This window comes from Anas platyrhynchos, chromosome 1, assembly GCF_047663525.1.
Source record: "Anas platyrhynchos isolate ZD024472 breed Pekin duck chromosome 1, IASCAAS_PekinDuck_T2T, whole genome shotgun sequence".
NCBI lineage: Eukaryota > Metazoa > Chordata > Aves > Anseriformes > Anatidae > Anas > Anas platyrhynchos.
The window spans coordinates 1343873-1357840 of record NC_092587.1 but is presented as its reverse complement, the minus strand read 5'-3'; the positions used below and the strand labels follow the sequence as shown (position 1 = coordinate 1357840).

General features: G+C 59.7%; 1 long non-coding RNA gene across 1 annotated transcript; it reads right to left on the bottom strand.

The window, feature by feature from the left end:
* Positions 1-6683: 6683 nt before the first annotated feature.
* Positions 6684-11064, bottom strand: LOC140002511 (uncharacterized). The gene is made up of 4 exons (XR_011809264.1): positions 10912-11064; positions 9097-9251; positions 8125-8250; positions 6684-6782 (listed from the first exon to the last, which is right to left on the bottom strand). It is a non-coding gene; the product is annotated as an uncharacterized lncRNA (long non-coding RNA).
* Between the last annotated feature and the right edge of the window lie 2904 nt (positions 11065-13968).

Here is a 13968-nt window from a genome sequence, read left to right as displayed (position 1 = left end):
GGAGAAAAGAGGGTTTGGGGGAAAAAGGGAGGTTTGGGAGGAAATGGGATTTGGGGGGAAAAGGAGGGGGTTGGGGAAAAAGGGGGGTTTGGGGAGGAAATGGGATTTGGGGGGAAAAAGGGGGTTTTGGGGTGAAACTGCTTTGGGGAGGGGAGTTGGTGTGAAAAGAGAAAGTTTTGGTTTTGTCGGGTTTTGTTCGTTTTTTTTTTTTTTTCAGGGTAAAGTTTGGTGCGGAAAGTTTGTTTTCAGGAAGTTTGGAAAGTTTCTTTTTGGGAAGAAAAGGCGGCGTTTTGGAGCCGGGAAGTCGCCGTTTTGGGACCGAAAAGTTGGGTTTTTTTGGGGGGGGGGCGGGGGGTACTTTTGGGGGCAGAAATGGGGGTTTTGGGGACAGAAATGGGGGTTTGGGGGGTGACGGAACTTTTTTTGAGGAGAAAAGCTGGGTTTTGGGAGGGGAAGTTGCTTTTTTGAGGAGAAAAGGTTTTTTTTGAGATAAAAGTTGTTTGGGGGGGCTGAAGCTACTTTTTTGGGGGAGAAAAGTTGGGTTTTGGGGCAGAAGTTCCTTTTTTGGGGGGGGAAGTTACTTTTTTTGAGGAGAAAAGTTGTTTTTTTGGGGGGAAGAAGTTATTTTTGAGGAGAAAAATTTTTGGGGGGGGGAAGTTGGGGGGGCAGTTACTTTGAAGAAAAAAGCTGGTTTTGGGGGAAAAAAAGCTGCTTTTGGGGGCGCAGAAGTTGCTTTTCTGGGGGAGGACAAATTTGGGGGAGGCAAAAGTTATTAAAGTTATTTGGGGAGAAAAAGTTGGTTTTGGGGTGAAAAATTACTTCGGGGGGGCTATGAGTTAGTTGGGGGGGGCACTGGGCCCATAGGGGGGCCATTTGGGGCGAAAAAGGTTATTTTTGGGGCTGGAAGTCGCTGTATGGGGGAGAAGAGTTTGGGGGGGGGGAGCAGCATTTTTGGGGTGAAAAGTGGTGGTTATGGGCAAAGAGCTACGGGGGGGGGGGATCCAAAGTCACTTTGGGGAGGAAAAAGGGGAGAAAAAGGTCGTTTATGGGGGTGTTAGGGAGAGGAAAATTGATATTTTTTGGGAAAAAAAGTCATTTTGGGGGAGAAAATTGCTTTTTGGGGGAAAAGCCACACTTCTGGGGGACAAAAATCCCTTTTTTTTTTTGGGGGGGGGGGGGAGAGAAAATTCACATTTTTGGGGTCGGGGGAGGGACATGAAGCCCCCCCCCGGTGTTCCTGGGGATGTCACGGATGGACAGCAGGGGAGGGGTCCGGCCCCAAACGGCGGGTGGCACGGTGTCCCCAAATGTCCCCTGATGTCCCCCAATGTCCCCAAATGTCCCCAAACATTCTCTGATGTCCCCAAGTGTCCCCAAATGTCCCCAGGTGTCCCTAAACATCCCTGATGTCCCCAAATGTCCCCAAATATCCCCAAACATCCCCCAATGTCCCCAAATATCCCCAAGTGTCCCCAAACATCCCCCGATGTCCCCAGGTGTCCCCATGCATCCCCCAATGTCTTCAGGTGTCCCCAAACATCCCAGGTGTCCCATGATGTCCCCAAGTGTCCCCCAGTGTCCCCACATGCCCCCAAGTGTCCCCCAATGTCCTCAAGCATCCCCCATTGTCCCCAAACATCCCCAACGTCCCCAGGTGTCCCCCAGTGTCCCCAAACATCCCTGATGTCCCCAAGTGACCCCAGGTGTCCTCTGGTGTCCCCAAGCATCCCCCAATGTCCCCAAGTGTCCCCCCATGTCCCCTGGTGTCCCCCAGTGTCCCCAAACATCCCCAATGTCCCCAGGTGTCCCCAAACATCCCTGATGTCCCCAAGTGACCCCAGGTGTCCCCTGATGTCCCCAAGCATATCCCAATGTCCCCAGGTATCCCCCGATGTCCCCAGGTGCCCCCCAGTGTCCCCAAACATTCCTGATGTCCCCAAGCGACCCCATGTGTCCCCCAATGTCCCCAAGTGTCCCCTGGTGTCCCCAGGCATCCCCCAATGTCTCCAGGCTTCCCCTGGTGCCCCCGGTGTCCCCCAACGTCCCCAATGTCCCCAGATGTCCCCTGGCATCCCTAAGCGTCCCCCGATGTCCCAAAGCCTACCCTGATGTCCCCAGTCATCCCCCAATGTCCCTAGATGTCCCCTGATGTCCCCAAATGTTCCTGATGTCCCCAAGCATCCCCAACTGTCCCCCAATGTCCCCAGGTGTCCCCTGATGTCCCCAACCATCCCCCCATGTCCCCAAATATCCCCGATGTCCCCAAACATCCTCTGATGTCCCCAGGTGTCCCCAGATGTCCCCAAGTGTCCCCCAGTGTCCCCAAGCATCCCCTGATGTCCCCAAGCATCCCCCAAGTGTCTCCAGGTGACCCCAGATGTCCCCAAGTGTCCCCCAGTGTCCCCAGGCATCCCTCAGTGTCTCCCGATGTCCCCAGGTGTCCCCAAGTGTCCCCCAGGTGTCCCCCACTGTCCCCAAACGTCCCTGGTGTCCCCTGGTGTCCCCAAATGTCTCCGATGTCCTCGGGTGTTCCCCATTTTCCCCTGCTGTCCCCAAGCATCCCCTGATGTCCCCAAATGTCCCCGATGTCCCCAAATGTCCCCGATGTCCCCAAACATCCCCCCCAAACGTGGCTCCATCCTCCGAGCACCGCAGGTGACCGAGGAGCCACCAAACGTCACCGCCGTCCCCGTCCCCATCCCGGGGGACGCACCGGTGACAACGGGGGCTCAGCGCCAAAATTCGGCACCGCGGTGCCACCAAACCTGGTCCTTCACCTCCAGCTCCTCGGGGGGGGGGGTTGCCACCGAGGTGACACCTCCCCAAAAAATAACGGATATGTTGGGGACACCGGGGGGGGCTTGTGGGGACATCACGGGGACGTCACGGGGATGTTGCTGCCACCGTGTCCCCATCCCCTGCTGTGGCACTTTGGGGACACGTCCCCGTCCCCTTGGTGTGGCTGCTCGGGGATGGAGCGCGAGCGGCCCCGATCCCAACCACGTCCTGCTCACCCCATTATTGCTGTCCCCATGTCCCCATGATGTCCCCATGATGTCCCCATGTCCCCTCCCAACCCTTTTCCTGCAGTTTTAGTAGGTCCTACACAAACACAACCTTTAGGAAACGCTGCCCAGGTGGGCTCCCATGGAAGACCCCAAAAAGGACAGCAGCTTCCCCGTGGGGACATCATCCCCCAGATGGGGACAGGGTCCTCCTTATGGGGACAGCCACCTCCCCATGGGGACATCATCCTCTCCATGAGGACCGGCCGCACCCCAAAGCGTCCTCCCACCCCAGGGACACTCGGGGGTCCCCAGGGACACCCAGGGACCCCCTTGGTCCCGGTGCTCGGTACGGGCTGGGGGGACCCCAAAAAACCCACGGGAACCCCAAAAAGGGGTGTGGGGGGAGGATAAAGGGAAAGGGGGGGTCGCCCAGGAGCCCCACCCCCATAAGCCCCACCCCCAGGAGCCCCACCCCAAAAAGTCTGCCCACCGCTCCCTGTGTGCCCACCCACCAGATTTGACACCCACCCGCCAGCCCCACGCACCCACCAGGGTCGTGCCGGCACCCAGCACTTACACACCCCCGTAGGGGACCCTCTGCGCCCACCCAGCAGGTCCGTGCCTCCACCCATCGGGTCCACCCATCGGGTCAAGGTGTGCACCCATAGGGTCAACGCGTGCACCCATAACCAACACGTGCACCCATAAGGTCAACACGTGCACCCATTGGATCAAGGTGTGCACCCATAGACCTATGGGTGCACCCATAACCAACACGTGCGCCCATAAGGTCAACGCGTGCACCCATCAGGTCAAGGTGTGCACCCATAGGGTCAACGTGTGCACCCACCAGGTCAAGGTGTGCACCCATAGGGTCAACGCGTGCACCCATAACCAACGCATGCACCCATCGGGTCAAGGTGTGCACCCATAGATCTACATGTGCACCCATAAGGTCTACACTTGCACCCATAACCAACAAATGCACCCATAAGGTCAATGTGTGCACCCATCAAATCTACGTGTGCACCCATAAGGTCTACACTTGCACCCATCGGGTCAACGCGTGCACCCATGGACCAATGCACCCACCCATTGGGTCAATGTGTGCACCCATGGACCTACGTGTGCACCCATAGACCTACGTATGCACCCACCAGGTCAACGTGTGCACCCATCAGGTCTACTTGTGCACCCATAAGGCCTACATTTGCACCCATCGGGTCAACGCGTGCACCCATGGACCTACGTGTGCACCCCCAGACCGATTTGTACACCCATAAGGTCAAGGTGTGCACCCATAGACCAATGCACGCACCCACCAGGTCAACACATGCACCCATCAGATCTACGTGTGCACCCATAGACCCACATGTGCACCCGTAGACCTATGGGTGCATCCACAGACCAACATATGCACCCCTCAGGTCAAAGCGTGCACCCATCAGATCTACTTGTGCACCCATAAGGTCTACACTTGCACCCATTGGGTCAACGCGTGCACCCATAGACCTACGTGTGCACCCCCAGACCAATTTGTACACCCATAAGGTCAACACGTGCGCCCATCAGGTCAAGGCGCGCACCCATAGACCAACACACCCATCCATCGGGTCAACGCGTGCACCTGTAGGGTCAACGTGTGCACCCATCGGGGTCAAGGTGTGCACCCATAACCAACACATGCACCCATTGGGGTCAAGGTGCGCGCCCATCAGGTCAACACGTGCACCCATAGGGTCAAGGCGCGCGCCCATAGACCACCACACCCACCCATAGGGTCAAGGTGTGCACCCATAACCAACATCAGTTTGACTCCCCCAGCTCCTGCCTCTCCCCCCACCCATCACCAACCCCAGGGGGCAGGGAACTCAAGGCCACGAGGCTGGGGGCCCATCTCAATGGGCTGGTGGCCCACATCTCCGATCTGGTGGCCCATCTCTCCAAGCTGGTGGTCCAACCCTATAGGTCGGTGGCCCGCATCTCCGGGCTGGTGGTCCATCCTTCCAGGCTGGTGGTCCATCTCTCCAACATGGTGGCCCATTCTTATGGGCTGGTGGCCAATGTCTCCAACCTGGTGGTCCATCTCTCCAAGCTGGTGGCCTGCCCCTCCAGGCTGGTGGCCCACACCTCCAGGCTGGTGGCCCACATCTCTAGGCAGGTGGCCCATCCCTATGGGGTGGTGGCCAATGTCCCCAAACTGGTGATCCATCTCTCCAAGCTGGTGGCCAACCCCTCCAGGCTGGTGGTCCATCTCTCCAACCTGGTAGCCCATCTCTTCAGGCTGGTAGCCCATCCCCCCAGGCTGGCAGCCCACCCCTCCAGGCTGGTGGCCCACATCTCTAGGCAGGTGGCCCATCCCTATGGGCTGGTGGCCAATGTCTCCAACCTGGTGGCCCATCTCTCCAAGCTGGTGGCCCACCCCTCCAGGCTGGTGGCCCATGTCTCCAACCTGGTGGCCCACGTCTCTAGGCCAGTGGCTCGTATCTCCAGGTTGGTGGCCCACCCCTCCAACCCGGTAGCCCATCTCTCCAGGCTGGTAGCCCACCCCTCCAGGCTGGTGGTCCATCTCTCCAACCTGGTAGCCCATCTCTCCAGGCTGGTAGCCCACCCCTCCAGGCTGGTAGCCCATCCCCCCGGGCCGGTTGCCACCGCAGGTTGCCTGCAGCCACTCCCCCCAGCCCAGCACCCCCCAGGAATGTGCTGGGGCCACCTCCCTTCATTTTCCCCTTGCCCACCCCAAAACACGGCCCCATGTGGGCCCAGGGGGATGCCCCCAGCCCCTGGTGGCGGCCGGGACCCCTCCTTCATCCCACAGCCTCCTCCTCACTGGGATGGCAGTTGGGGGCTCTGGGGTGGGGATGTGGATGGGGGGGGGTGCCCGTAGAGGGATTGGGATTGGGATTGGGATTGGGATTGGGATGGGATTGGGATTGGGATGGCATGGGGATGGGGATGGAATGGGGATGGGATTGGGGATGGGGATAGAATGGGATTGGGGATGGGATTGGGGTTGGGATTGGGATGGGGATGGGATGGGATAGGGATTGGGATTGGGATGGGATTGGAGATGGGTATGGGATGGGATTGGGATTGGGATTGGGATGGGGATGGGATTGGGATTGGGGATGGAATTGGGGATGGGATGGGATGGGGTGGGATTGGTATTGGGATTAAGGTTGGGATTGGGATGGGATGGGATGGGACTAGGATTAGGATTGGGATTAGGATTAGGATTGGGATTGGGATTGGGATTGGGATTAGGATTTGGATGGGAATGTGGATGGGATGGGATGGAATGGGGATTGGGACTGGGACTGGGATTGGGATTGGGATGGGGATGGGATGGGGATGGGTTTAGGATTAGGATTAGGATGGATTGGAACACGTTCCCCTCCCCCACTCCCCCCACCTGTCTCTCCACGTGCCTCCACCCCCTGGGGGCGTGGCCTGAACCTGGAGGGGGCGTGGCCGAGCGGCTGAGGGGGCGTGGCCAAACAGCGAAGCAGGCGCCCTACACGTGACCAATAGGCGGGGTGGCGCGTGTGTGGGCGTGGCCTAATTGGGGTGGGCGTGTCGGTGGGCGGGGCTTAGCGGGGCGGTGCGGGCGGGCGCAGACAGGCGCGGGCGGGCTCGGGCGGGCGCTTTTTATTCCCGTACGGTTTTTTTTGGGGGGGGGGGGGCGCAACCGGGGGGCGTCCTCAGGAGCTGGGGGGGGCTTCGGGTCCCCCGGGGACAGCGCTGCTGCTTCTGCTCCTCCTCCTCCTCCTCCTGCTGCAGCCCGGGGTTAGCAGGGTGCTGAGACCCCCCCCCCCCCCCCCCCACCCCAAGACCCCCGGTCCCTGTCCCCCCCCCCAAGGCTCGGGGCACGGAGCGGGGAGTGGGGTCCCCCCATGGGGGCTGAGCCCCCGGGGGAATTCCCGGCCCTGGGTTTGTGCCCGGCCCTGGATTCTGCCCTTTGGTACGCCCATGGGGGTCCCTGGCCCTGTTCCCGTGCGTGATCCCATCCCAATCCCAATCCCATCCCCATCCCAATTCCAATCTCAATCCCATCTCCATCCCCAGCTCCATCCCAATCCCATCCCATCCCCATCCCATCCCCATCCCATCCCCATCCCCATCCCATCCCAATCCCAATCCCATCCCCAATCCCATCCCCATCCCATCCCCATCCCATCCCCATCCCCATCCCCAATCCCATCCCCAATCCCATCCTCAATCCCATCCCATCCCCATCCCAATCCCATCCCCATCCCCTCCCTCTCCCCAATTCCATCCCCATCCCATCCCATCCCCATCCCATCCCAATCCCATCCCAATCCCACTCCCATCCCAATCCCATCCCCTCCCTATCCCCATCCTCCCCCAATCCCATCCCCATCCCCATCCCATCCCCATCCCCAATTCCATCCCCATCCCAATCCCAATCCCATCCCAATCCCATCCCCAATCCCATCCCCATCCCCATCCCCATCCCATCCCCATCTCATCCCAATCCCACTCCCATCCCAATCCCATCCCCTCCCTATCTCCATCCCCTCCCCAATCCCATCCCCATCCTTCCCTCTCCCCAATCCCATCCCCATCCCCATCCCCATCCCCATCCCCAATTCCATCCCCATCCCAATCCCACTCCCATCCCAATCCCATTTCCTCCCTCTCCCCAATCCCATCCCAATCCCGTCCCCAATCCCATCCTGTCCCCAATCCCATCCCCATCCCCTCCCCTCTCCCCAATCCAATCCCAATCCCCATCCCCATCCCAATCCCATCCCAATCCCATCCCAATCCAAATCCAATCCCAATCCCATCCCATCCCCATCCCCATCCCATCCCCATCCCATTCCCAATCCCATCCTGTCCCCAATCCCATCCCCACCCCAATCCCATCCCCTCCCCATCCCCATCCCATCCCCATCCCCATCCCCTCCCTCTCCTCATCCCCTCCCTCCTCCCAATCCCACCCCATCCCCTCCCTCTCCCCATCCCCTCCCTCTCCCCAATCCCATCCCATCCCCATCCCCATCCCCATCCCATCCCATCCCAATCCCATCCCCTCCCCACCCCAATCCCATCCCCACCCCATCCCACCCCCCAAACCCCCCCCCGTCCCCACCTGCTCTCCCCCAGCAGCGCCTCCCGCAGTGGAAGCAGAAGACCACCAAGATGGCCACGGCCACGAAGGCGGCGGTGAGGACGCAGACCAGCACCATCGTGTCCGGAGCCTCATTTTTGGGGACCTCTGCAAGGCCCCAAAGGTGACAAAGGGCTTTAGGGTGAGGGGAACCCCCCCTGAGGCTTGGTTTTGGGGATGGGGACAGCAGCAGGCAGGATGGAGACCCCGTTAGACCCCCCAAGGGGTAATTAAGGATGGAGACCCCATTAGACCCCCCAAGGGGTAATTAAGGATGGAGACCCCATTAGACCCCCAAGGGATAATTAAGGATGGAGACCCCATTAGACCCCCAAGGGATAATTAAGTATGGAGACCCCGTTAGACCCCCCAAGGGGTAATTAAGGATGGAGACCCCGTTAGACCCTCAAGGGATAATTAAGGATGGAGACCCCGTTAGACCCCCAAGGGATAATTAAGGATGGAGACCCCGTTAGACCCCCAAGGGGTAATTAAGGATGGAGACCCCGTTAGACCCCCCAAGGGATAATTAAGGGTGGAGACCCCGTTAGACCCCCCAAGGGGTAATTAAGGATGGAGACCCCATTAGACCCCCCAAGGGGTAATTAAGGATGGAGACCCCATTAGACCCCCAAGGGATAATTAAGGATGGAGACCCCATTAGACCCCCAAGGGATAATTAAGTATGGAGACCCCGTTAGACCCCCCAAGGGGTAATTAAGGATGGAGACCCCGTTAGACCCTCAAGGGATAATTAAGGATGGAGACCCCGTTAGACCCCCAAGGGATAATTAAGGATGGAGACCCCGTTAGACCCCCAAGGGGTAATTAAGGATGGAGACCCCGTTAGACCCCCCAAGGGATAATTAAGGGTGGAGACCCCGTTAGACCCCCAAGGGATAATTAAGGGGTTTTGGGGTCATGTTTTTTATTTTTTGGGGGGGGGACACTCACGTGGTGTGGCCGTAGCCGTGGCCGCTGTCACCGCAGAGCCAGTGGGGACCCCATGGGTGCCCCAAGCCCGGTTGGGGTCAGCGCCAGCCAGGGCCAGGAACGGGGCCAGCGCCCAGAGCACGGTGCCAGGGATCGGGGCCATCCCGCTCCCCTGCCTGGCCGCAGCCAGGAGGAGACGGTGACGTCCTCGTCCCCCACCCCGTCCCCGAGCACCCCAAAAGCAGCCGCAGCGAGGGGGGGACACGTAGGGGGCGGCCACCCCATTGGTGACCCCGGGTGCGGGCAAAGAGGGGCTGGGGGGGACTGGGAGGGGAATTGGGGCTGGATGGGGGAGCTGGGAAGGGCGGGGGGTTGGGGGGTTATGGGGCAGTTGTGGGGTGGCTGTAGGGCAGGGGACCGGGGCAGCTGTAGGGCAGGGTGTGAGGCAGATATCGGGTAGGGGTCCAGGGTGGTTATGGGGCTGGGGGGGGCTGTGGGGCAGCTATAGGGCCGGGTGTGGGGCAGTTATAGGGCAGGGGTCCAGGATAGCTATAGGGCTGGGTGTGGGGCAGCTATAGGGCAGGGATCCAGGGCAGCTATAGGGCCGGGTGTGGGGCAGTTATAGGGCCGGGTGTGGGGCAGCTATAGGGCAGGGTTTCAGGGTAGCTATAGGGCCGGGTGTGGGGCAGTTATAGGGCAGGGATCCAGGGCAGCTATAGGGCCGGGTATGGGGCAGCTATAGGGCAGGGATCCAGGGTAGCTATAGGGCCGGGTGTGGGGCAGCTATAGGGCAGGGATCCAGGGCAGCTATAGGGCCGGGTATGGGGCAGCTATAGGGCAGAGATCCAGGGCAGCTATAGGGCCGGGTATGGGGCAGCTATAGGGCAGGGATCCAGGGCAGCTATAGGGCCGGGTGTGGGGCAGTTATAGGGCCGGGTGTGGGGCAGCTATAGGGCAGGGATCCAGGGCAGCTATAGGGCCGGGTGTGGGGCAGTTATAGGGCCGGGTGTAGGGCAGCTATAGGGCAGGGATCCAGGGCAGCTATAGGGCTGGGTGTGGGGCAGCTATAGGGCAGGGATCCAGGGCAGCTATAGGGCCAGGTGTGGGGCAGTTATAGGGCCGGGTGTGGGGCAGCTATAGGGCAGGGATCGAGGGCAGTTATAGGGCCGGGTGTGGGGCAGCTATAGGGCCGGGTGTGGGGCAGTTATAGGGCCGGGTATGGGGCAGCTATAGGGCAGGGATCCAGGGCAACTATAGGGCCGGGTGTGGGGCAGCTATAGGGCAGGGATCCAGGGCAGCTATAGGGCCGGGTATGGGGCAGCTATAGGGCCGGGTGTAGGGCAGCTATAGGGCCGGGTATGGGGCAGCTATAGGGCCGGGTGTGGGGCAGCTATAGGGCAGGGTTTCAGGGCAACTATAGGGCCGGGTGTGGGGCAGTTATAGGGCCGGGTATGGGGCAGCTATGGGGCAGGGTTTCAGGGCAGCTATAGGGCCGGGTGTGGGGCAATAATAGCACAGGACCCCGGTGCCCTATAGGGCATGCTATAGGGCAGGTCTAGACCGGGGGCCCGGGCTATTTATGGGGCAGGCCATGGGGCAGCTCTAGGGCAGGGCCCCCAGCTGCAGCCCCCCCCTTCGCCCCTCCCCGCTCTATGGGAAGCGCGGGGGTCCCCGCCCCCCTTTATTCCCTTTATTCCCTTTTTTCCCCTTTTTTCCCTATTTTTCCCCTTTTTTTCCCCTTTCCCCTTTTTCCCCCTTTCCCCCCCGGTTCCCCCCGTTTCCCCCCCCTCTCCCCCTGGGCAGGGGGGGGGTCCGAGCCCCCCCCTCGCCCCTCACCGCGGCGTCCCGGCTGCCGCCCGCCCGGCGCCGCTCGGAGGCAGCGGGACCCGCCCCGGCCCCGGCTCCTCCCGTTTGGCCCCGGCCCCAGCCCCGAGGCGTTGCTGGTGATGCTGCTGCTCTTACTGGTGCTACTGGTGCCGCTGGGGGTGCTGAACTGGGAGGAGACGCGGCCCGGAGCGGTGGCACCGGGGGGGGATAGGAGGAGGGTGGGAGCATTGGGAGCATCGCGACCCCTCCCTTAGGAGATGCTGCCCCCCAAAAATGTGCACCAGGTCCTCCAGATGTGCCCCATCCAGATGTGCATCCCAAATCCAGATGTGCCCACACCCCATCTGGGTGTGCGCCCCCCAACCCATCCAGATGTGCCCCCACCCCATCCAAATGGACACCCATCCCACCCAGATGTGCCTGCATCCCAATCCAGATGTGCACCAGGTCATCCAGATGTGCCCCATCCAGATGTGCATCCCAAATCCAGATGTGCCCACACCCCATCTGGGTGTGCGCGCCCCCCAAATTGTCCAGATGTGCCCCCAGCCCCACCCAAATGGACACCCATCCCGTCCAGATGTGCCCCATCCAGATGTGCACCCACCCGTCCAGGTGTGCCCACGCCCCATCTGGGTGTGCGCCCCCCCCTAAACCCATCCAGATGTGCCCCCACCCCCATCCAAATGGACATTCGTCCCACCCAGATGTGCATCCGTCCAGTCCAGATGTGCCCCAGTTTTGGGGACACCCAGTTCCCTGCCCCATTTTTGGGGGACCCCACAGCTCCCTGCCCCATTTTTTGGGACACCCAGTGGGCATGGTGGGGGACCTGATGTCCGGAGAGATTTGGGGCCCAAATCCAGGGTGGTGCTGTGGGATTTTGGAAGCTTTGGGGCCCAGGAAACCTTTTTTTGGGGGGGTTTGCGGTTTTGGGGTTTGCGGTGGGGTCTGGGCAGCCTCACCGTGGAGGTCAAGGGGAGGGGGACCCCAAAGGACGATCCCGGTCAAGGACGAGGAGCCCGTGAGGGCCGGGTGATATCGGAGGCTCGAGGTTTTGCCAAGAGGGAAAAATGAGGTTTTTCTGCCCAAAATGGAGCTTTTTGTCTCATGGATTCCCTTTGGGATCCCCTTTGGGATTTCCTTTGGGATTCCCTCCCGATTTGGCCGTGTGGTGATGTTTTGTGTACACACGTGTGGAAGCAACCGGCCAGCCTCATTTTGCTGTTTTTTGCTGTTTTTTGGCACTAAATTTGTGGCAGACCCCGGTATTGGCACAAGGGTGGGCTCATGGGGGTGGCTTGGGGGATTCTGGCTTGGGGGGCAGCCACAGAGGGGGGAGCAGGAAGACCCCGAGAGGCCCAAAGATGTGGGCCTGGAAAAAGAAAAAAAAGAAAGAAAAAAAGGAGAGAGGAAAGGAAAATGGAAAAAAATGAGAAAGGGAGGGGAAGGGACAGGAGGGGAGGGTGAAAATAAAAATGGAGTGGAACGGAATAAAATAAAATAAAATAAAATAAAATAAAATAAAATAAAATAAAATAAAATAAAATAAAATAAAATAAAATAAAATAAAATAAAATAAAATAAAATAAAATAAAATAAAATAAAATAAAAGTGCCTTGGAGTTCTTTAGCACAAGTGCGGGGCCCCAGTGATGCCCAGGGATGGGGACAGGAGGAGGAGGAGGAGGAGGAGGAGGAAGAGGAGGAAGAAGAGGAAGAGGAGGAGGAAGAAAAGGAGGAGGAAGAGGAGGAGGAGGAGGAGGTGGAGGAGGAAGGAGGATGAGGAGGAGGAAGAAATGGAGGAAGAGGAGGAGGAGGAGGAGGAGGAGGAGGAGGAAGAAATGGAGGAAGAGGAGGAGGAGGAAGGAGGAGGAAGAAAAGGAGGAGGAGGAGGAGGAGGAAGAAATGGAGGAAGAGGAGGAGGAGGAAGGAGGAGGAAGAAAAGGAGGAGGAGGAGGAGGAGGAGGAGGAGGAGGAGGAGGAGGAGAAGGAGGAGGAAGAAAAGGAGGAGGAGGAGGAGGAGGAAGATGGTGATGGCAGTGGTGATGAGGACAGGAGGAGAACAAGGAATTTGGGGTCCCTGGGGGGTTTAGGGGACCCCTGGGGGGGGGCTTTGGGGTCTCCTGGGGGGCTTTGGCATCTCCCCGCAGGGCTTTGGGGCCTCAGGGGGCTTTAGGGGGTCTCCCGTGGAGCTTTGGGGCCTGTTTGGGGCCTGGGGTGTCGCTGTGGGGCTTTTTGGGCTCCTACGAGGATTTGGGGTCTTCTGGGGGGGGTGTCTGAGGTTTCCTTGGGGCTCTGGCACGCCTCTATGGGGCTCTGGGGTCTCTCTGTGGGGTTTAGGGGTGTCCGTATGGGGTTCTGTGGTCTCCCGTGGGGTTTTGGCATCTCCCTGTGGGATCTCCGGAGGATTTAGTGGTCTGCTGTGGGACTTTGGGGCCTTCTGTGGGGTTTTTGAGGCCTTCTATGGGGCATTGGGGCCTTCTATGGGGCCTTCTATGGGCTGTTGGGGCCTACTATGGAGCTTTGGGGCCTTCTGTGGGGTTTTTGAGGCCTTCTATGGGGCATTGGGGCCTTCTATGTTTTTTGGGGGGCCTTCCGTGAGGCATTGCGGCCTTCTGTGGGGTTTTGGGGGCCTTCTATGGGTCACTGGGGCCTTCTATGGGGTTTTTGAGGCCTTCTATGGGGCATTGGGGCCTTCTAAGGAATGTTGGGGCCTTCTATGTTTTTTGGGGGGCCTTCCATGGGGCATTGCGGCCTTCTCTGGGGTTTTGGGGGCCTTCTATGGGGCATTGGGGCCTTCTATGGGGCCTTCTGTGACACTTTGGGGCCTTCTGTGGGGTTTTGGGGGCCTTCTATGGGCTGTTGGGGCCTACTATGGAGTTTTGGGGCCTTCTATGGGGTTTTTGAGGCCTTCTATGGGCCATTGGGGCCTTCTATGGGGTTTTGGGGCCTACTATGGAGCTTTGGGGCCTTCTATGGGGTTTGGGGGGCTTTCTATGGGGCATTGGCACGTCTCTGTGGGGTTTGGGGGTCTCCCAATGGGATCCTGGCATATCTGTGGGGC